The sequence below is a fragment of the Delphinapterus leucas genome, chromosome 9, assembly GCF_059928025.1.
Source record: "Delphinapterus leucas isolate spDelLeu-1000000601 "Yukka" chromosome 9, BTC_Dleu_Yukka2, whole genome shotgun sequence".
Taxonomy (NCBI): Eukaryota; Metazoa; Chordata; class Mammalia; order Artiodactyla; family Monodontidae; genus Delphinapterus; species Delphinapterus leucas.
The window spans coordinates 90,746,858-90,770,113 of NC_143137.1; the positions used below are offsets into that span (position 1 = coordinate 90,746,858).

General features: G+C 41.2%; 1 protein-coding gene across 1 annotated transcript in view; it reads right to left on the reverse strand.

Annotated features, from left to right (window-relative positions):
• Nucleotides 1–23,256, reverse strand: part of NRCAM (neuronal cell adhesion molecule) — a 262,211-nt gene that overhangs the window by 150,491 nt on the left and 88,464 nt on the right. The window contains exon 2 of the mRNA XM_089917830.1: nt 21,138–21,212. The gene's annotated coding sequence lies outside the window, so the exon portion shown is untranslated. The remainder of the gene's footprint in view (nt 1–21,137; nt 21,213–23,256) is intronic.

A 23,256-nucleotide genomic window follows, 5' to 3' on the forward strand; every position in this document is an offset into this window, starting at 1 on the left:
ATATATTTGCCATCTGTATATCTTCTTTGGTGTATCAGCAGTTTTAAAATATATTTGTTATACATGTATCTATTTATTGCATGTAAATGAGGAGAATGATCAATGTTTCTTTTGACCTTGCATGAAACTAATGCATCATCACACATTCTTAAGAGGAAAGGAGGGGAGGGGAGGAAATGAAGAGACACAACTTTATCACCCCATAAGAGGAGCTGAAACCTGATTATAATCTTTAAGTAAAACATTATTTAAAAAGTATCTGAACTGTAAATAGCTGTAATTTTTCTGAATGATCAATGTGGTCCTGTAAAAAGACTTGATTGGAATCAGGACATCTTTGCTCTGAACTAATGGTCTCAAACTAAAATGCTTAATGGGGCCAAGTAGTTAATGAATGAATCCACCCAGCGGAAGAACAGAGACTCAGGCGCTGCTTTCTGGGCAGCGGCAGGCCTACTGCTAACAACTCCAGCACGCTGTTGTCAGGGAAATACACACCCAGTGTTGTAAGACCACCTGATTCTTTTTAAAAGGCAGAAATACAAATTTTTATATAAAATCAACTGTTTTAAAAGTGGTAGCAACTAATTTAAAAGTGCTGTGTGGTTAGAAGTCTGGGGCTGGTGTCCAAGGCCAGATGCTGTCTAGACCTTGGGCTGCTACTAAGTAGCTATGGGTCTCCTTGGGACTCGTTCCTTACCTGAAAAACACATGTCCAAGTTTCTCTTGTCACCAGGTGTCTATTCTGGTACTTTCATGTAATAAGTTTCTTTAATTGTGAAGAAAATGTATCAAAAGTTAATTCTCAGTAAGTTAGAGTACTGAAATAATATCAACATCAGAAAAGACGATCTCAAAACACTGATGCAATCTGAGTCTTGGAGAACTGATTGCTAATTCAGGAGTGTGATCTCTCTACAGAAATTAGTGTTGTTAAATATGCCACATTTACTTAAGTGAACAATTGCCAAGCAATTAGGCACATGAAAGAAGTTTCCATTTTCGAAAGACAGTGCCTCCTAGTGGTCGAGAAAACACACTGGAACCAGCCTGCTCTGGGTTCAAAGCAGGTTCCCCACTTCCTAACTGTGACGTATTCAAGGTACTTCAGGTCTGTGTGCTTCAACTTCCTCATCTGTAAAAATAGGGAATCACAGTTCCTACCTCATAGGGTTATTCGGAAGGTTAAATGAATTAGCATAGTACTTAGAACAGTGTTTGACACAGAGAAAGCATCAAGAAAGAATCAGCTGTTGTTACTACTACTGGTGTAAAACATATTAACAGCTAAAACCACTAATCTCCTACACTGGTTGAACTAGCATTTTACTCTAAAATATCCTAAAGAAATTAAACCCAATCTTCATCCTATCAAGGCCAAAATCAATGGACTGCCTAAACAACTCCACTGCCAACTTGTAAGTGAAGCCCGAACACGCCACAATTCACAGAAATCTAACAGAGGTCAATATAGGCACTGCGGGTTAATGCAGTGGAACAGGGGCCATTCAAAATCAAAGGATGTAAATGCCTCATCCTCGGTTTCCACCCCCTTGTGATTAATTACAGCCTTACTGTCTCCACCCGCCAGCTGTATCCTAGCTCACAGGTCTGACCCCAACGGAGGACTACAACAGTCTAATGAAAACTGTGCTTCTAACTGTCCAGCGGGTGATCCTGGCTTGGCTAAGAAAGGCTCTTTTCACTCCCCTCCTTTCTGATTAACTAGATGGCTTTATAAATCCCCTTAATAAGTTCATTTGTGTAACCCAAGGCTTGCTGCCCTTCCTTCCTGCTGCTAAGAGGGCTCAGCTGCTTATCTTTGAATGTGACCCATCAAAAGAGAATTGTTAAATTTTTTTTTAATCTGCTAAATTCACAAGTACCACTGGTCTCACATCTCCCCCAATTTAGTAATTTTTCAGTATCATAAAGGAAGTCTAAGTGCGTGCAGCAAATCACAACACTGGCAGAAGTCTTTTCTAGTTTATTAAAAAGCCCTTTTTTAAAAAACATCTTTATTGAGTATAATTGCTTTACAATGGTGTGTTAGTTTCTGCTGTATAACAAAGTGAATCAGCTATACCTACACATATATCCTCATATCCCCACACTCTTGCGTCTCCCTCCCACCCTCCCTATCCCACCCCTCTAGGTGGTCGCAAAGCACTGAGCTGATCTCCCTGTGCTATGTGGCTGCTTCCCGCCAGCTATCTATTTTACGTTTGGTAGTGTATGTATGTCCATGCCGCTCTCTCACTTCGTCCCAGCTTACCCTTCCCCCTCCCCGTGTCCTCAAGTCCATTCTCTACGTCTGCATCTTTATTTCTGTCCTGCCCCTAGGTTCTTCAGAACGATTTTTTTTTAAGATTCCATATATATGTGTTAGCATATGGTATTTGATTTTCTCTTTCTGACTTACTTCACTCTGTATGACAGACTCTAGGTCCATCCCCCTCACTACAAATAACTTAATTTCATTTCTTTTTATGGCTGAATAATATTCCATTGTATATATGTGCCACATCTTCTTTATCCATTCATCTGTTGATGGACACTTAGGTTGCTCCCATGTCCTGGCTATTGTAAATAGAGGTGTAATGAATATTGTGGTACATGATTCTTCTGAATTATGGTTTTCTCAGGGTATATGCCCAGTAGTGGGATTGCTGGGTGGTATGGTAGTTCTATTTTTAGTTTTTTAAGGAACCTCCATACTGTTCTCCATAGTGGCTATATCAATTCACATTCCCACCTACAGCGCAAGAGGGTTCCCTTTTCTCCACACCCTCTCCAGCATTTATTGTTTGTAGATTTTTTGATGAGGGCCATTCTGACTGGTGTGAGGTGATACCTCAATGTAGTTTTGATTTGCATTTCTCTAATGATTAGTGATGTTGAGCATCCTTTCATGTGTTTGTTGGCAATCTGCATATCTTCTTTGGAGAAATGTCTATTTAGGTCTTCTGCCCATTTTTGGATTGGGTTGAAAAAGCCCTTTTTTAAAAAAAATTTTAGTTTATTTTTGGCTGTGTTGGGTCTTTGTTGCTGCATGCGGGCTTTCTCTAGTTGTGGTGAGCGGGGGCTACTCTTCGTTGAGGTGCTTGGGCTTCTCATTGCTGTGGCTTCTCTTCTTGTGGAGCATGGGCTCTAGGCGTGCGGGCTTCAGTAGTTGCAGCATGTGGGCTCATTAGTTGTGGCACGCGGGCCCTAGAGCATGCAGGCTTCAGTAGTTGTGGCCCACAGGCTCGGTAGCTGTGGCTCACGGGCTGTAGAGTGCAGGCTCAGTAGTTGTGGTGCACGGGCTTAGGTGCTCCGCAGCATGTGGGATCTTCCCAGACCAGGGATTGAACCGTTGTCACCTGCATTGGCAAGTGGATTCTTAACCACTGCGCCACCAGGGAAGTCCATATGAAAAAGCCCTTATGACTGTCTCATCAGCAGTGAATTTGGTAATTGCTAACAGGCCCAGTAACTAACATTCACATAGGTCTTTACCGTTTCTAAATGCTTTCCATATGCATTATCTCATTTGGTCCTCCCAACCACTCCGTGAGGTAGTACTATTATTATTCTCATTTTACAAGTGAGGAAGCTGAGGCTCAGAGAGGTTAAGTAGCACAAGATCACGTGACCATTGAGTGTTAGATATGGGCTTGCTTTCAGATCTTCAGATATTAAATCGAGTACTCTTTCCGTTATGACATGTGTGTCAATCATCGATTGGTTGCCTTTCAGCCCCACACCTGTCCCACTACACTTCGTCCTACCGGGGCTAGGAGTTTGCAAACAGTATTTCCACGCTCCTTGACCAACTGTCTCTTCATTTGGTTTTGCTTATTGGAGGTCCTGGTGGGCAGTACCAAAGCGTGATAAAGACAGAAGATTATTTCTTCTGGTTCAAAATGAGGCAGTTGATGGCAGCTGCTGTAGTAGCAGTAGGGCTGCTATGATTCTGGACTGCAGCAGGCCAGAAAGGCCCAGCACTTTTTTATTGGTTCCAACCCTGTTAGAGACAATACCTCTTGAGCAGAACCAGGATCAAATGTAAGCATCTCCAACCCACTTGCAGCAGCTAGAGTGGGTTCATCATGGGCTCCAGCCCAGGCATGTTAGCTGCTTCTCATCTAGGTATCACCTCTTCTTCCTTTTTGCTCCTCCAACACCTCTCCCTCTCTTTTTAGAGCTCCAGCCTTTCCAACACATTCCCTTGTTTAAAATATCTAAAGTGGCTTCCATATTCCCTTGTACTTTGCCTTATACAAATATACCTGCTAAGTGGCAACCCTTCGGGAGAAGGATGTAAAGCAGAAAACATGATCCCCACCCTGCAAAAATCTATAATCTCTCTGGGTAACAGAACATTTAAACTAAGAGTAAACAGGACAAAATATATATATATTCAAGGGCTCACAATAAATGGCATGCAGACCATTTGTGTGATGAGAAAGCACCTGGGTACTTCGTCACAAACATGATTTGCTGGGGTAAGGAGAGGGATGGGTACTTGGGTACTTCCTTCAGCATGCAGTCAGGTCTGCTCTCAGCCAGTCCAGAAGCAGCCCCATGTCCAGCCCACCCTTCTGGTCTTCTGAATCACTTCCCCTTTTCTGGACTTCCTGCCCCGAAGCCATCTCTGGTGCCAAGTGGTCCACCCCATTCTTGTTCAGTTTCCTGTTCATTAACTTCTGGCTCATTGCAACATTAGCATCCCTGAAATCCACATCTGCATCATCATACAGAAGAATCTTTTTGTCTATAGCAAACCAGGGCCACAATCACTACCCATATATAATCTGGGACAGAATGAGCCATTACAACAGAGGTTGAGAGGGAGAAAAGGGATTTAATGATTGGTGGACACTCACATTTTTCATCCCTTTTTTTTTAACATCTTTATTGGAGTATAATTGCTTTACAATGGTGTGTCAGTTTCTGCTGTATAACAAAGTGAATCAGCTATACATATACATATATCCCCATATCTCCTCCCTCTTGCGTCTCCCTCCCACCCTCCCTATCCCACACCTCTAGGTCTTAAATCTACTAATTTCGCTTTTCTCTCCCCGAACATTAGAGAATTCTATAACATTTGGGACTGAGGTGTTTTTTTTTTCAATTGAAGTATAGTTGATTTACAATGTTGTGTTCTTTTCAAGTATACAGCAAAGTGATTCAGTTATATATATATATTCTTTTCAGATTCTTTTCCATTATAGGTAATTATAAAATACTGAGTATAGTTCCCTGTGCTGTACCATATATATATACACACACACACACGCATATGTAGGTCCTTGTTGTTTACCGATTTTATATGTAATAGTGTGTATAGGTTGATCCCAAACTCCTACTCTGAACCTGGTACTTCTTTCCTAAACTGTGGGATGTTTTCCCACTTTGCAGACGAGTAAAGTAAGGCCCATAGCAGTTAAGTTGCTTTTCCGTTTTCCTTACTTGATACTGACACAGCCAGGACTCACAGTGTCTGATTAGGTTGTCTGACTTCTGAGTCTGTGCACTTGAAAACAACCCTAAACTGCCCATTTCCATGGATGGAGAACAGCACTTGACAACCACCCAAGTGCCACTGTGGTCGTGTCCCGCGCCAGGGGATAGCATCACGGGACAGAGCCTCTTCAGGGCACTGAGGAGAGGCTCACGGGAGGGGATCTGGAGCAGCTTAGCTCTTTTTTTATGTCCTGGGATTCTGCACGTCACTCTGTTTGAACAGGGCTCCACTGAACCCGCTGAAGGAAAGCATGAAGCTAGTGCAGCCTTCCTGGAGGTGGTCTGCAAGAAGCAACAGTTACTTCTGTTTCACAGAGTTATTGGTGGAGACTAGCAGTTCTGCCTGATAGTCTTTCACACACTTCAAGGTCTTACGAGAGGATTGAAAAAACAAGATGACTACGCAGGGAGCCATGGGTTTTCAAGCAACTGGCATCCTTTTACCCCTGTAACCAATGGATAAGGCTGGGCCTCTGTAAAATCTTAGAGCTGTGAAAGTTTCTCTCTTGTGCCTTCCAGTTATGTACCTTTTCTTACACAGGTGCTAACCTTTCTCTCTCCTTTCAGGTATTCAGTATCCTGATATCTTTCCCAAGAAAGAGCTAAAACGTGGAACCACTAAAGTATTGCATACAGACGAGGAGACCTCGGAGGTTTCATTTTGGCAGGGATCAAAGCTTAAAGTCCCCATCTTATGCGAGAGTATACAGGTGACTCAGGACACTAATCCTGTGTCTGATACGTGACTGAAGCAGTAAGTAGCTCAATAAATATAGCGGTGAATTAAGGAAACCAAACTCTAGCAGGAGAAGTTTAGGTATTAGCCAGTAGGCTGGGAAATGCTTTTAAGAGAGAAGGGGATTATGGGAGACTCCTAGCATCCTGAAATCACTCCATCAATGCAGCATCCAGGGCAGGCCTGGGAGGCGAGGAAGATTTTTTATTGCATTGATAGGAAACACAGTGACTTCAATGTTTGTACCACAAACCACAGAAACAGCAATTGGGAGACCATTAGGAACACTGTTCTGATTCTTATGGTGTTTTTACAACTAGCAAATTAAATGAATTATTGAAAAAAAACACTAAAAAGTAAATAATGATAATCCATCTCCCCAAGTAATCTGTTTCCCTCTACCGTTAGAGAAAGTGCTGTGACTTTGGCACAATTCTTCATGTTATTTATATCTCAAGCAATGCGTTATTTTAATCCAAAAGAGAACACTAGGCAAAAAAAAAAAAAAAAATCACATTTCTTTGAGGACAAGGGTCTTTACTTAAAATATATGTGGCTGGGCCAGTGAAGGGCCTCCTCTGTGTCTCTGCCAGGCATTAGTCACAAGCCAAATGCCCAATCAGTTTTTGTAAACTTATGATTCGCTTTCATCCCAACAAAGCCCATGTTTGTCACTAGGAGACTTGCTTCTTCGGCTACTGGCTAAAGCATCAGTGACATACTTCAAAGATTTGGGGAACAGTTTCTATTCTTTGCGAAGAACATTTGTTCTCTCAAAAACAAATGCTAGATTTGTTCATGTGCTCCAAATAAATGAGAGGAACATTTCTTTTGATTTTTTTCCAACTCCACCTCCGCGGTGAACAATGGAAAGCCACAACACCCTCTCCTCTTGCGAGCAGAATTTGTGAGTGAGCCGAGTACTAAACCGTGACACTGTGGAACCTTGGGAAATCAGAGTGTGACACAAAAATGAGGTGGAATTTCTTTAGCTAATGACATTATCTGACAAAGGGCTGGAACTTTAAACTTTCATGACTGCATTCATTAATTCATTCACTGAGCAAATTAAGCACCTACTACACGCCAGGCAGTATTCTTGGTGCTGGGGTATATTAATGAGCCCAACAGACAAAAGTTTTTGCTCTCACGGACCTTATGTTCTAGTGAAGGGAGACAGATAATAACAAAATAAACAGTAAATTATATAGTTTATAAGGTAAGTACTATGGAGGAAAAAATAAAGCTAGACAGGGAGATAGGGGTTCCCAGGTATGTGTGTGTGCGCATGTGTGCGCATATGTGTATGCGTGTGTGTGCATGTGTGTGTGTGCATACACACAGGTACACTTGCTTACCAGAGGATCAGGAAATGGCTCTCCAGAAAGTGATATTTAAGCAAAGACCTGAAGGAGGGAGCAAGCTATGGGCACACATGCAGGAAGAGTGTTCTAGACTGAGGGAACTACTGTGCAAAGGCCCTGAGGTGGCCTTTGTTCAAGGCTGGCTTGTTGAAGCAACAGCAAAGGGGCCAATGTACGGAGAGCAGAGTCAGGGGAGAGGAATAAAAGTGAAGTCAGGGTAAGAGTTTGGGCTTTGCACAAACTTAATTAGGATAAAAAAAACTGAGTATTCTCTAGAATGAAACATTTGACAATGAGATCATTTTAAAAACTAAATACAAATTTAAATAAAATGCAGGTTGTAAAGCCATACTTTATTACTTTTTCAAAAATCTTTTTCTTTTTTGATTGAAGTGTAGTTGATTTTCAGTGTAGTATTAGTTTCAGGTGTACAAAGTGATTCAGTTATACATATATATATACTCTTTCCCCTTATAGGTTATTACAAAATATTGAGTATAGCTCCCTGTGCTATACAGTAGGTCCTTGATGATTATCTATTTTATATACAGTAGTGTGTATATGTTAATCCCAAACTCGCCATAGTTTATTACTAATGGTCATATTTAAACAAAAAAGTATGCATTTATCATGATCATTCTCTAAAAGACACCACTGAAATAACTATAATCTAAGTGGGTGGGAGATTTATGAGTAGATAGTTTTACTGTGTGTTGATTTCAGAATTTGTGGGGCAGGGCTCTTCTGGCCAAAAAGGATAAACCCTCTGCCTGGAATTTTACTACTTGAGTCTAATGATAAGATTTAATTGTTCCTTCTTCTATATCTTCAAGCTATTTTCCAGATCCTTCTATTAAAACACAAACACTGGGTTAGGATGGGAAGGGGGCAGGGAAAAGAGTGGGAAATCACATCTAAAGCACTGGCCAGGTCATTTCGGAGAAGCGGTAGAACTAGGTGCCTTCAAAATCCTGTGTGGATAAGACACGGCTTGGGTTCCTGTGGAAGAGCTCTGGGAGGGAAGAGGCTGGATGGGGAGTGCTGACAGGGTACAAAGAACAAGTGTTAATTGTGACTATTTTTATTCATGTGGACAAATGTCATAGCTGTGAGCAAAGCGCACTGACACTAAAATTCCAAGAACTTCTTTTTCAGATAGAATCAGCCTCACAAGAGCTAAGAATGGCCATAACTACTGTAGTACTACCTTGAAGCAGGCAAGCATCCCTAACCATATTATATTGTTTGGCCTAGAATTTTTGTCTTTCTGTAGCACCCACTTATTCTACACAACATGCATGAACATGGGAGGGATATTTAGCACTGCAGGTGCAGTGTAACAACCTTGACAGCCTTTAGATTTATTATTTGATGGAATGGGCAGAAGGGTAATAGCTTTGACTTCCCTATGAGGCCTTATTTGTCATGAACACACAGTACCGTGACCAGAACTCCCAAGGCCAAGGGCGTCCCTTATTAACTAATCAAGCATTCTGGTGGGCACCTCTCTTGCCCAAGCAGAGGTGTGGTGGTGAAGCACACAGGCTCTGGAATTAGACTCACTTGGGTTCTGAACCCCTGTTCTACCATTTACTAGCTGTGTGTCCATGGGCAATGTATTTAACTTTGTACCTCAGTTTTTTTCACCTATAAAATGAGGATAGTAACAGGTTACTGTGAGGATAACATGAGATAAAACATGTAAAGTACTTAGAACATGTCTAGCACTGAATAAGCTTCCTAAATGGTGACTATTATTAATAGTAGGACATAATGGTTTCTAGAATAGGTATCACTGGGAATATTCAATTCCACTATTAAGTTATTACTGTCTACATACAAATTTAATCCTTCCCAAAACTTCTGTTGGCTTTTTTATAGGCATGAAAAGAAAGAAAGAAAGAAAAAAAAAAAGAAAAGGAAGGGAGGGAGGGAGGGAAGGAGGGAGGAAGGAAGGAAGGAAGAAAGAAAGTTGATATAAAAAATACTGCTTAGGGCATATTTGATTATTCTCAGTTGTTACTGTAACACTGGTAATTTTACCTTATTAAATATTGAAGAAGGACCATCACCATTGGGAAGACATTAAAATATATAATATGAAATTAAACTTGTCTTTATGGAATACAGCCAGAGAGGCTCCCAGATGTTATTTTTACAGTAAATAGCTATTTTCCATAAAGGCCCTCATATCGTACATATATGCCAACAAAACCCAGAAGCAAAGGACAATTGCAGCCCTGGGTAAGATGAGATCCTTGGAGAACATGACTTAGCTCCAAGTTGCGCTAAACAAGGAGCAGCAGTAAAACAGGAAGGGGGCAAATGAATGGCAAGAGTCTTCCTTGGTTGAGGCACACAGGCCAGGACGAAATAGAAGTTAATATAAAGGGACCAGGCAAAATTTGCATCAGGTCTGGCTTTACAACCTAGAATTTCTTCATTTTCTTTTCTGATTTATTAGAACTAGGGAAGAATTGGTACCAGGCACCTGGGAGGTTATTAGCAACAAAAGGACCGGACCAGTTGAGCTACAGAAGGAAACAAGCAGGGTGCCCCCGTGGCATGAACACATGGCCGCTTACTAGCCCATCCCATGTGTCTGGGATAAATGAAAGGAGTATCAAGTCAGATCTGGGATTTTTTTTCTGCTTATCCTATGCACATGAAGAGTAGAAGAGAAATTAGATAATTTTTCTATTTTTAAAAAAACTACAGTTCTTTTCCATTTGATTGGCTGAATGGACGATCAATGGACAATAGTATGAGTTTTGATTAAGAAATACCTAGAAGTTCAAAATGAAAAATGTATGAATATAAATTATGATTTGGGCATTTAAAATTATGATTCGGGGCATTAATTATGCCAGAATGTGTCCAAAAGTACACATGAATTCCCTCTGCAGCCAACGCATCACTTTCTGAGACGTGCGATTCATCTTAGCATATGCCCCAGGGTTAAACTGTCTTTCATCTAGAAATCTGAAAGAATTATTAAAATGGAAACGTTTCATGGAAATACCACCTCAGTCATTTGGCATGTATCTAACTGGTCACCCTTTCCAAATAGTTATCACAGGACAAAAAAAAAAAAACCCCACCATGAACGTAACAACAGAAACAAAACAATGGAGCTCTTTTCCCTGACACTGGACTCAAATTTGTGTGTTAGTAATAATGACAAATTGTCCCATGTTATTGCTTCAAGAACTGTTTCCAGTGACCCTGGGGAATGCTGTGTACTTGCTTTCCTTCATATTTGCCCTTGGCAAAATTTTCTTTATTCAGATCATTCTCTGAGAAAGTCATTTCGGTCTGAGTTGTATACATTCTAGGTCGCTCGGTTAATAAGAGTTTTTGGCCTTGTGGTTTCTACAGCCAGTTATTCTCTTGAAGATGATTGATGGCGTTAATTCTCCTCACACGTGGTGCACGGGTAACCGGCCCCCTTCTTCAAACAAAGTGTCCTCATTCTGATGACAGCCTGGGAGGACCAGGTACCACTGCTGCCAACCCAGTTCTCTGAGTTCCAGGGAACAGGACTCACCTAAGGCAGAGATGGCTCAGCTAGGATTGTACTCATGGAATCATGCGACAAAAGCTCCACTAAGTTTAACCCAAACCATGAAAGGCAAGGGGCTGCTGTTCTCCAGCATCTGCTGTTCTCTGGCATCTCTACTCACCAGGCCTGCAGCCTCTCTCCTTGTTTGGGGATCTCGGTTCTCTTGCATCTATACAGAGAGCTTCCTAACAGCTTTCCTCATCTTCAATGTGCTTTCATTTTCCTAAAACACCAATGCCGAATTAACTTTCTCAAAACAATGGTGGGCACACCTTACTTCTCACTCGGGAACTTAACAGGTTCATAACTGAACACAAGCCAAACTCAGTACAGTATATTCACCATCAGACATATTTCAGATGCAGTATAATCATGACGGAATCTTCCCTCTTCACCTCAAAAGCAGCCCTTCTGCATTTTCTATTCCGGTCAGCAGCACCACCATCCACCCAGTCTCTAAAGCCAAAGGTCAGGACTTGCTTTCCCTCATTCTTTGTTCCTTTGCTGAGTGGCATATAGGTCCACTCAAATATACTGTAAATGGTCCCCTCTGCTAGGATCCTAGGTCAGGCTCTCTTGCTTCTTCTCATTTCTCACCTCTTACTGGTTTCCGGCTTCCAGTTTCACCCATCTATTCTACATACAGCTGACAGAGTACTTGTTCTAAACTCAGATCTAATCATGGGACTCCCTTACTCAAAATCCTAGAGTGGAATCCCACAACCTACCCCAGACTCGGGGCTCCAACCCGCCTTCACGGCACCTCCAGCTTCTCCACCTTCAACCACACCAAGCTCTCCAAGTGTACCCACCACCAGGCTTCTAGTGGTATCTGCTCTCCCTGGAATGTCCCTCTCTACATCTGCCCAGAAGATGCCTACTCGCGTCTCATGTTCCTTCTCAAGGATTTTCCTGATGCCACCACGCAGAGTTGTCACATCTGCCTCTGTATCACCATATCCCTTTATATGTACATATACACACACATAAATATATATATATATATGTATGTATTATTTTTACCTTTTTGGGACTAATTACACCATATTGCAATAACTGTGCTATATACCTGTCATGTATAGCATAGCCTGCCTGTTACTCTTTGAGGGTGTCTGAAACATAGTAGCTCATGGACAAGTGAATAAATGTTTATCCATTCATGAAAAAAGGAAGAAAGGAACAAACAGCTCTCCAAAGCCGCTTTCAACCACATCTTAGGTCTACCTTCTGCTTTAAATTGGTTTACTTATTTTGTCCTTTGGCGATGCAAACACCATGGTTCTCTCCCATCCCCCTCAAGGCTGCCATCCCCCCACTGTAACATCTACTCTTTTCAATTTAGTTTTTCTGAACTAGTCTTAGAACCATTCTTCCTTCAATGAACAGTTTAAGTTCAAAGCGGTCACAAACCTCTGTTAGCCTCTCAGTACGTAGTGGTCACCACTCCTCTGAACTCCCAGGGCACTTTCAGCCTTTCCCACACATTTAACCGTCAGTAATGCTACTCTGTGCTTTTATTTTACGCGTAGACCTAGTACCTACGTGTGTAGGTGAACGGTTGATTTATATTTATGTAACTAAAGAGTGTGAGTCACAGAAGGGCCAGAGTCATATCTTACAATGCAGACTACATCATCAGAACTTCTCATAGCTCCCTATACACAAGAAGCAATCAGTAATGTTTAATAATGAAGGTGGTCATCCTATAGGCACTATATGTAGGTCCTATAGGTTAGTATTTTATTTCTATTAATGAAACCCAAATAAATCCAAAATAAACTTTGATTTATTGGTGAAATATTGGTGAGAGTCTAGGTTCAAGTATGGGCAATGGTCCCATAAGTCATTCAGTGGTGATTCAACACCCTACTTGTGCAGAGCTATGTTTGACTCTCAGTTGAGGAAAATCTGTTTTATAAAAGGAAGTCTTTCAATTGTTTCCCCTTTATGCAAAGATCTTTGCATGCCCCTCCCGTATGTATTGAATCAAGGCAGCTACGATTCAGTAATAAAAAATAATTTGGACAGAATCAGCAAGTCCATTTAAGATAGATACTTGAAATCTATTTCCTCACTAAACTTGGGGGTTGCTCTACAGAAGAAAAATCCTAGTGTCCAAAGGTTTGTCTTCAGGAAAATGAAAATTTTATTTCATGTATTTACCATAAAGCTGCTCTGGGTGGTCAAAAACCATCAGCCACAAACAGAAAGACCCAGAGAGAAAATTCGGGGGAAAGTTCTCTCTAGGGATGACTTCTGGTTTTGGTATATAACAAGTATTCATTTCAACTCAACAAATATTTATAGAGCATGAACTCAGTACCCAGGATGGTGCCAGAGGCTGTCTAAGACGTACTTATTTTTTCCTACTCCTCTAGGTAAGAAAGCTTTTTATTATTTTGCACAAGAAACCAATTGGAAGACCTTTTTTAAATATTAAAGCATATCTATAGTTGGATTCTCTGTAAGAGGGAAATATTACATAATGAAGAAATATTTTACAGATACTTTGAACTTAGACCGATATATTTTTCAGCTCATTTGAATAATTTCAATATGGTAGCTGTGTCTAGTTATATTTGTCAAATTCTTTCTATTTCTCAGATTTTTTTTTTGTTTTTTTGCCCCAGGAAACAAAGCCATTCAGGAAACTACATTAACGCCACGTTCTCTGTGCTTACTGACAAAAAAAATAAATACAATAGAAATTGACAGGAACCATTTTCTCTGTGCCCCTTCTCCATGTGGATTGTTCTCTGCCGTCCATCCTCTCTTTTCATAGCCTGTTCCTATGGCCTTTCCTTCACAAGGCTAACAGCTTCTGTCAGCAAGGCTTTTATTCAGTACTGTATCAAGAGCTTTGCAGAAAAATGTTAATCATGTTCGCTGCTTCTCTTTGTTTACCCCTTCAATTCTTGTAGAATTCAAGCTAACCAGGAAAACGCATGTCTAATCACAAATGTGAACTCCCTCTTAGGCAGTTATTTTGGTGCATTTCTCTCCTAAACATATCATATAATTAGAGGTTCTGTGAAAATCAAATAAGATGAGTTTCCCCAAATACGTCTTTCACATCAAATATGTATTATAATGACTTAAACAAGTATTTTGCGTACCTTGAGTTCCAAGAGAGAAGCTTATGTATGCCTGCCAAGGAAGTACTTAAATATTTTACTATTTTTCCACAAATATTCCTTGTAAGGCAGACATAACTAAGCATTTTAAAGTAATAGTAAATTGGGGGTTAGATGTCATTAATCAAATAAAAGAAGTCATGTATTCTATGAACCTTCTGAAGTAGACCTTTGAATGGTCTTGTCACTGCTAAGTCCAAATGGAATAAAGAATCTTCACTCAAATCCTATTCTTGAAAATATCAGAATGTCATTCTTCACCATTAATTTCATGCCAATTATTAAACAGGATATTGGTGACACCACTACTTCTATACATAATAGTTCCATACATGAATTCTCTAATGTAGAAAAATTCCTTCTTGTTCAGAATGAACTTGTTCACTTTTTTTTTAGAAAAAAAATTTTTTTTCTAAATAGCCTTTCCTTTGTTAAAATGCTACAGTTGGAACCTCAAGACGCACTGGTAACACCCACCACGCCGGCACTGCTGGATCACTTCTCTGATGCTCAAACCTTCTCTCACCATTTTAGAACATGGCTTTCTCATCACTTTTGCCATCCTGCTGAAAATTCTGGGGTCAGGAAGTTTTAAAAGTAGCAGTAGAATTCTTATGTCTCAAATAACAAGTATGAGATACTAAACAAATAAAAACTCTCAAACACAAATCTTTTTCAAACCGTCAGACAAGCAGAACCCCATCAAGATGAGACTTTTTAGAAACAAGCTACGAAAAAAAAAGTGGTTTAATAGGAATTCATAATACAGCAAGAAACGTCACAACCCTGAATGAAGCTGACTGGAAACAGAATTACCCTGGCCTGACTGATGGCAATCCCTGCCTCTGGGAAGAGTGGATTTCCAACTGAGTTGCCAAGTTCACCAAATGTCTAATGGGTTGGCCCTTTGCATAACTCTTTCTGTATTATTCAAGTGAAAATTGTACTCCATAGGTATTTTCTGCTTTTTTATTTTTCTTTACAAAAACTTTGAGAAGAAGAAAAATGAAAGTCAGGGCAGGATCGCCCATAGGACAGACAGATGGCATCAAGGATTTACGTTTAGCTGGAAGACCATTCCTTCTACAAACCTCACAGTTTTATAGAGTTCCTGCTAGATTTAACATAGAACACTTCTGCCAGAGGAGAATATTCCTGTAAAAAAATCTCCTCGATCTGTGGTTTTATTTACAAAGGCGCTGGTGTGAAATATACACCCGGAAGACCCATGTGCAAATGGACCCATGTGAGCGACACACAGCCGGTGAGATGGCACATCCCGCACACCTCAGGTGCAGCCTCAGCTTGAGGAGGCATCGCAGGAACACATTAATCAACATGTTCAAGGAATGCATTAATCAACACCGCCCAGTCGGCTGGCATGCCCCATTGTTTAACCGTGCATTGCTAACAAACGCACAGCAGCAATATGAATGTGAATTTCCACCATGCTGCAAGAAACAAAACCCTTTTCAGGACTGGCCCCATGCACCATATCCCACTCGACTCGTTCAATAGAAATCATTCTCTCCTGGATGCGTGCTAGTTTATGGACTTGCTTTTTGCAACAGTCAACCAGAAACAAAGACGTTTTACAGACCAGCTAAGTTTGACAAAAGCTGTAGAAATGCCTTCTGCAGATATGAAAACTTGAATCCTTCTAAGAGCTTTTTTTTTCTTTGCCTTACAAAACGAATTGCTGTCACGAAAGACAAAATAAAACACAACAAAGCAAAGCAAAGCAAAAAAAAAAAAAGTCCAAGCATCTGTGTCTGCACTCAGATGTGACGGCAACACACTGCATTCCCAGCAGGGGCCTGGGCCTGGCCTCTGATCCACACTGGGCTTCATTTTCCTCCTGGGTAGTTCCCTAGATAACGGTCCTGCCAGGATTTGGCTCCCTCCAGAAGCAGCCCCGGACGAAATGTCCAGATGCTGGGAGGAAGGGATCTGATAAAGCACCCTCAGAACCTGGGCACACAAACCTACCTTTGTGTGTTCAGAGTTCTGTGGACCTGAGCATTTAAGGCTTTCCAGTACTGTTAACACTCAGAGCATCTCACTCAGTAGGTTAGGGGGAGCAAAATATTGATTTGATAATGAGAATGCTGAACGTAAATATCATAATTCAGAATGAATAAGGGATGCCCTTTACTATGATCATTTTGAAGAAATGTGCTCCCAGGGGCAGAGTTATTTCAGTAGCGGTTTTACTGCTGGGAGCCAAGGTCACAGGGCAGTGGCTCCCCTCTCTGGTGGTACAATTCCAGCCCTTCAGTGAGCCCCCCACATTAAAGTTCGTGTTCCCCTGATCCAGCCTTATCTTGTCACCAGTTCTAATTCTGATGACCTAGAAACCATTTAAAACCTGCAAGCCAAAAGTGCAGCAGGGAAAACAAATCTGATCCAGTAAGTATCTGTTGTAAAGATAATCCCATCAGCCCTTTGGTGTATAAATGCTAAGTCGCTACACATTTCCAGTACTGGGGTGACTCAGGCAATGTTCTCCTTCTAGTCCCAAAACAGATATTTCTCCCCACTGGACCACAGTGGGAGGAGAGGGGAGGGATGCATGCAAGTTGCAGAATTCCTTCTACTGACTACCAGCACTGATTGCTACTGCCACAGGACACAATGCCACCCTTCCCATCACTCTCTCACCCACTCCCACTATCTCCCAACAGAGGATGCTGATGTCTTTCTTCAGACGCCTTTCCACAGCTCTTCTGGAGACAACTACCAAACTGAGCAGCCCGCAGCAGTGGGAGGCAGACAGGGCAGATTTCCAGAGGAAAATGGTTGTGTCTCATAAGAATCACGAGGACAGGATGCAAGGGGCAGAAGGGACTTGATCAACAGAGGCATCTCAATCATGGATGCCGTAATGACTCAGCGATAAAGATCAGGAAGTGTATTATAACTCAACCTCCCTACAGAAACACTGTCCATGGGATTTCACATGCTTCCATCTGACTCCAGGTCACAGGGTGTTACTCAGACTCCATACAGAAATGGAAAACTGAGCAGTACCCCGGGATGGAAGGAAAGAACCTACATCCCCTCTCATTCGGCTTCCAGGAATGCTGCTCCTTGGTAGTGAGCTGTCATTCCATGAAGAAGTTTGCCGGGACCACAGGGGAGGGACTGTCCAAGCTCAGTAGTATTTCAGGAGATGCTGTCACTGAGTGGAAAGCTAGAGCTTGCCCTCATCATAGGTCAGGGGAAGACGGAGGAAGTTAGTAAGTATCAGAAAAGATTGTTCCGGTTTTCTAGTTGATTCAATACCCCAATTTTAACTGGTATAAAACCCTTTGCTTAGATTTATGTCCCTGTCTTGGTTTTTGGAAGTTCTGGGCTTCCCAGGGTAATTGCTTTTATTTATTTATTCAGGGTAATTGCTTTTATTAATGAGCTTTTCATCTCTAGTTCCGTAGGCAAGTATTCCTTTTGTGGATGACATTTGTCTCCTAGGTTTGTCTGGTGTCGAGTAAACATGAAATGAAACTTATCAGCCTTAAAATGATCCTGTAGGACAAAATTTTGATAGATCTCTATACTGTCAAATAGTATCCAAAACAGTAGTCCCAGCTGGACTACTGTTTAAATATTGATTCACATTTACAAATCAACTTAGTCATAAGAGAAAGTCTTTTCACTGTTATCAGTTTTACTGTTATCTACTCAGAATAGAACTACCAGTCTCCTAAGACATCTGCATCATTTTAAAAAGTTAGTACCACGAGTCCAAGGGAAAGAACAACTTTGAAATCATCAACCAAAAACAATCATTAAGTAACTCCAATAACCTGCCAGATTTTCCCTCTTCTACACCTTGCCTAATGGGAACATGCTTTAAGGTACAGCACGAGCATGATGCTTCTTCAGCCTCATCACGGTTACAACCAGGACCCAACTTACACAAACGTAGCGAGAGCAGAAAACCAGTATTCACAAACGTAGCGAGAGCAGAAAACCAGTATTCAGAGTGATTTTGGGGGGTGCCCCCTGCAACTCGGGTTGCTTATAACAATTCCACCATTAACTGTCCCTACATTTCAGCTCAAGGTTTTCAAGTCAGGTAGAAGGCAGATTTTCCTTGGAGAGAACTTACACATTAGTGCTGCTGGTGAACGCGAACGCAGTTTTCACATGCAACTGGACATGGGGAGGGGTAGCACTTTCCAGACAGAGGGATGTGGGGTGTGGTGAGGCTTCACAAACCATGGCTCTGGCTGCCCACATCTTTCGGATACCACAGCCTGCTAGCGAACATGGAAAAGCCTACTGAAAACTCTAAGTAGTTTCCAAAACGCTTTCTATTCTAATGTCAGAGGCCGAATTCTTGAATAGCCCGAGGACGTTCTGAATACAAGTGTGCTTTAGAGTTTCAGGAAGTTCCAGGGAGTCTTTGTGAGGCAAGGGAGAGACACAGGAAGGCAGTCAGTGTTTAGTTTCCGCCAGATGAAATCCTCCATGAAGATAAAATGAGATATTTTTGTGGTTCTACTAGAGCCTAACGACTAAAAGTTCACTGTAGTCGTCTGACGAAAGTGCAGCCGAGAAGATAACTGAGAAGAATGTACCGAGAAAGGCAGAATTGAACTTTTTCACTTGTTGCCCTAGAAGACAGAGATCTGAAGTCAAAGAACTCTCATGCAGTGAATGGATGACAAAATAATGCAACCAGCCAGGAAAACTCCCTGAGGAATCACCTTATGGAGCCCCACTGCTGCCACCTTACAAGGGCACCATGCACACCTTCCCAGTGGCCCCTGTGCTTGCCTTGTCTTTGTGTATATTCCCCCTTTCACTAGAAACCACCATTTACAAATAAGCTCCTGGTCTTTTGGTCTTCCTACCTCTCCTGAGTATCACACAATACGCTATCTACAGAAGAATCTGCTATCACTTACTGCTGGTGCTGCTGTTTTACGGGTAGGCCACTTTACTTACCACTGAGACAGGAAGACAAGAGTACAGCCATTTTGGAAAAGGACCAGGGAACGGCTTTGAGCAAAATAGGCCTTGGAAGCTAAAGAACAAAGGTCCTGGGGGCCTGAGTCCCATAGACAAAAACCAGGCTGGCAGGAATAAAAGATGAACCTTATCTCTGTCACACTCACGAGTATACCTAGTTGCAACGAGACTCAACTATAAATTTTATCCTTATCCATTCCGGTACTTTCTTGCAGAAAATTCTGCCGCACTCCTTTCCCCTCAAAGAAGTACTCCTTATTCCTGCCAGCCACCATGGAGCCACCTGCTGCCAATCAAGAAGTCTGACAATTTCTGGAAATTATCAGTGATCATGAAACCAGCCCTCTCTATTGTTATAAAAGCAACTTGCCCCTTCTACTCAGGGAGCCGGCCTTCTTTCTTGTGCACAAACTCTCTCTTTTAGTAAAAAGCTTTGCTTGCCTAAGAGTCTTGAGGAAGCGGTACTCACTTCTATGGTATTGCTGTCCAAGGATGTGGAAAGTGTGTGCTCACACCACTGTTACTACTAATTCTTAGTCCCTAACAACTGTGCTTCAGTGTAGGCAAACTTCCACGTCCCTGCTAGAATGGAGGGGTCTCTCACATTGTCTTACCTTGCAGGTGTATTTATTTTATGAAATACGGACACTTGTTGGAGGAGGTATGTCTAGGTATATCAAAACTTTATCAGTCATTTTCCGTTGACGAGGGAGCTTTCAATTAAAAGAGCCATTCATACAACATTCAGGCTCTTTCGGTATTGGTCAAAATTATCTAACTCAGCAATGTTGCTAATCTTTACTCATTTTCACTTTGAGAACTCTCCAAGCAGAACAAAACGTGTGCTATTTGATTCACAAAGCAGCCTCCTTAGTTTCCAGGCTACTGTTCTGGGGATTTCTGGCGCGATTTTGAAACATCACAATGAGTTAGCCATATACATTTAGTTTCAGTACAACATAACGGAGGCAAATTCAACTGAGGCATGAAAAATACAAAATAACATATGGATGGATCAATTTCAGACTTCTCAAGGACAAGGGACAACATCTTGCAAGATTTTACTACCTCAAAATCTTGCATACAATCTTCTTTTCTTAATTAAATTCCATGGGACTTTACTTGTTAAATAAAACGTATGAGATAAGAGACCTAACGGCTGAACAATCACGCTTTCATAAATTCCTTAAGGAAGCTATTATTGGGTGAGATACAGTTGTCTGAACTGTGTTCCAGATCGTCAAGTTAGATATTTTTCATCAAGTTCAATGGCCTTTGAGAAGGCATCATTGGCCTGGCAGAGTCTGTTCTAGAGCTGATAATTCAAATGATATAAATTGGACTAGGGTGGGAAAGAGATTTACAAAGCAGAAAGCCTGTATCAAAGTAACACTGAAACTTTCCAAACAGACTTTTGTATTACTTGGACAATATGTTTCTCAGGAGATTTTTGATAGATGATTGAATCAAAAAGAAAACCTTCTTACAAATAATTCCTTACCGTTTTAAATCTTTAATTCCATCAGAAACCTACTGTTTACTAGCAATGCTTTTATTCTTCTGTCTATTTTCTGAACTTTGTACAATTCATGACTTAGAAAAACAAAAATCTTATTACTACGAAAGGACGTGAAGAGCTGGTTTTCTTCCCTGTGTATTTGATCCATCCTCTCTGACATGCAGTATGATTCATGTTTCTGCGACCATTATCCCTACTCGCTGTCTTTCATCATACTCTCTGGATGGACAGTATTAAACATGGCGATACTATTACATAAACACATCATTTTATGGTATAATTCCCTTCTTGAACCAATTACTAATTTAAACCTTTTAAGAAGATAAGCTCCTACCTTTAAAGAAGATCTTCTTATCTGAAGAGATTGTTCTTCCTTTGACTTCTTTAAACCAAAAGTCTTGGCATTGCTCTGTGGGTTGAAGAGAGGGGAGAATGTTAACAAGACATTCGTCGTCAATCACAGCAGATTGTCCATACATTAACTCCAACTGACTCCCTGATGGGAAACTCAATTACAGGGGGAGCCCTACAAGGAAAGACAAATTATGAATAGATTTGCCAAAACACATCTCTGCTGGTTTCAATCAAAAGTGACAGCAGAGAAGTGACTAAAACTCTGGTGACCATCCCATTAATGGATCCCAATCGAAAGAGTCACGCCTGGTGCCTTTTTTCAGTTTATGGAAATAGAGGGTTTTTTGGTAATGCATGTGTATAGCGTGGCTAAAATACTTCCATATTGTGTGACTATTATTATTATTATTGAAGTATTTTATTTAGTAGAGTAGGAAATCTTCTCTGTTTGAAAGGCCCCAAGTTTTCAATGAGGGTCACAAAGAAATGATGGGTGCAGCCTAGAGCAGAGAAGACCCACCTGGGCTGTGACAAAGGGCCAGCTATGGACAGTCCAGAGCTTGACCATCTCCAAGTCTCCTCTCCTCAGCCTGAATGTCTCCTTTGCAAATATTCCAGCTGAGAAATAGCCAGCAAAGGACAGCACAGACCGGGAGGAAAACAATCACAGCTGAGTACATTAGGTCTCTTTTTTTTTTTTTTGAGACAACCAGTTCAGGGACACCCATGGTTTTCTAAAAGAGGATTTGTGGCTTTTGGGACTTTGGGCTTTTGGAAACAGAAGTCATACTATCAACCTCTGAGAAACCTTTCAGAGAAGAGAAACAAGTGTCAATTCAGGAATTCCTGGCTGCACTCAAATATGAAGACAACTATCAATTGCAAAATGATTCTATTGCTAAAATAAAAAGATATGTCATCATCTCAGATGCTTTCGTTTAGGCACGTGTTACAAAATATCTTCTGTATTCAGTTGCGAAAAGCTTTATCTTAATTACATGTGAAACCACTCCATCGATTTTCACTGGATCTGCTGCAATGACATTTTATCAGGACAAAATGCTAATGTTGAGTGGTGAGCGATCCTCCCATGGAATTAAAACCAATTTTAGGGCAAATGAGGTTTTCTTTACTTGTCATTTAGTTCCCACTTACAAAATCTCTACAGGTGTGTAGGAAAGAGTCTACAAGGATTTGAAGCTATGTCTACAATAAAAACAATTCAACCAAATATACTGAACATTTCATATGTATCTGTCAATAGGCTGGATAAATACAGATAAGAAAACAGGAATTAAATAAGACATGTTTCCTGCATAAGGGATCACAGTCCATGTACTGATGGGAAAACCAGAACTACTGTCAACCACCATACAATGCAGTATTTATAGAGTATACTATGAAACCACAAAAGAACAATTGATTCTACAAGGGGGCATCAAGGAAGGCGTTCCACAGGACACAAGGCTTGAGTTAAACCTTACAGGTGGGTAGAAAGGGCATTCTGAGTAGAGGGAAGGGCAGAAACAAAGGAACGGCAATGACCAAGTGGGTGGTATGTCCCCACTAGCAGAGCAATGGAGCTACAGGCACAGTGATGGTGGGAGGCCGGGTATATGGCCAAGAGGGGAGGTTACTGAGGTCATACGCTACCAGAGTACAAAGGGCCTTGAGCACCAACCAACTGACAAGTCTGAACTTGAACTTGAGAACAATGCAGGCCTACTGCGGGTACTAGGCAAGAGGAAAGAACAGTTGTCAGTAGTGTAACTGCCCAAGAGAATAGAGATTGGAAAGGGAGGCTGCTTTGGGGATGTTTCAGTCACCAACATACAAGATTCTTGGCTTGTAGGGGTAACCCCTGGCTCTTCCCAAAGCCCACCCCCAAGATGAATCAGAAAACACAGATGGAACACTGATATAGGGATAGGAACATTGATTTGGTCAAGACATGCAATGCTACTGCAAAAATAAAAATAATCTAATTTCATTAATGATTTTGTGACTTTTCATTATCCTAATATATGAGTACACCTTTAGAGGTGAAACTTGATCAGGTCAGCATGTGGATGGGGTCTAGTTTCTCTCCCCTCCACCTA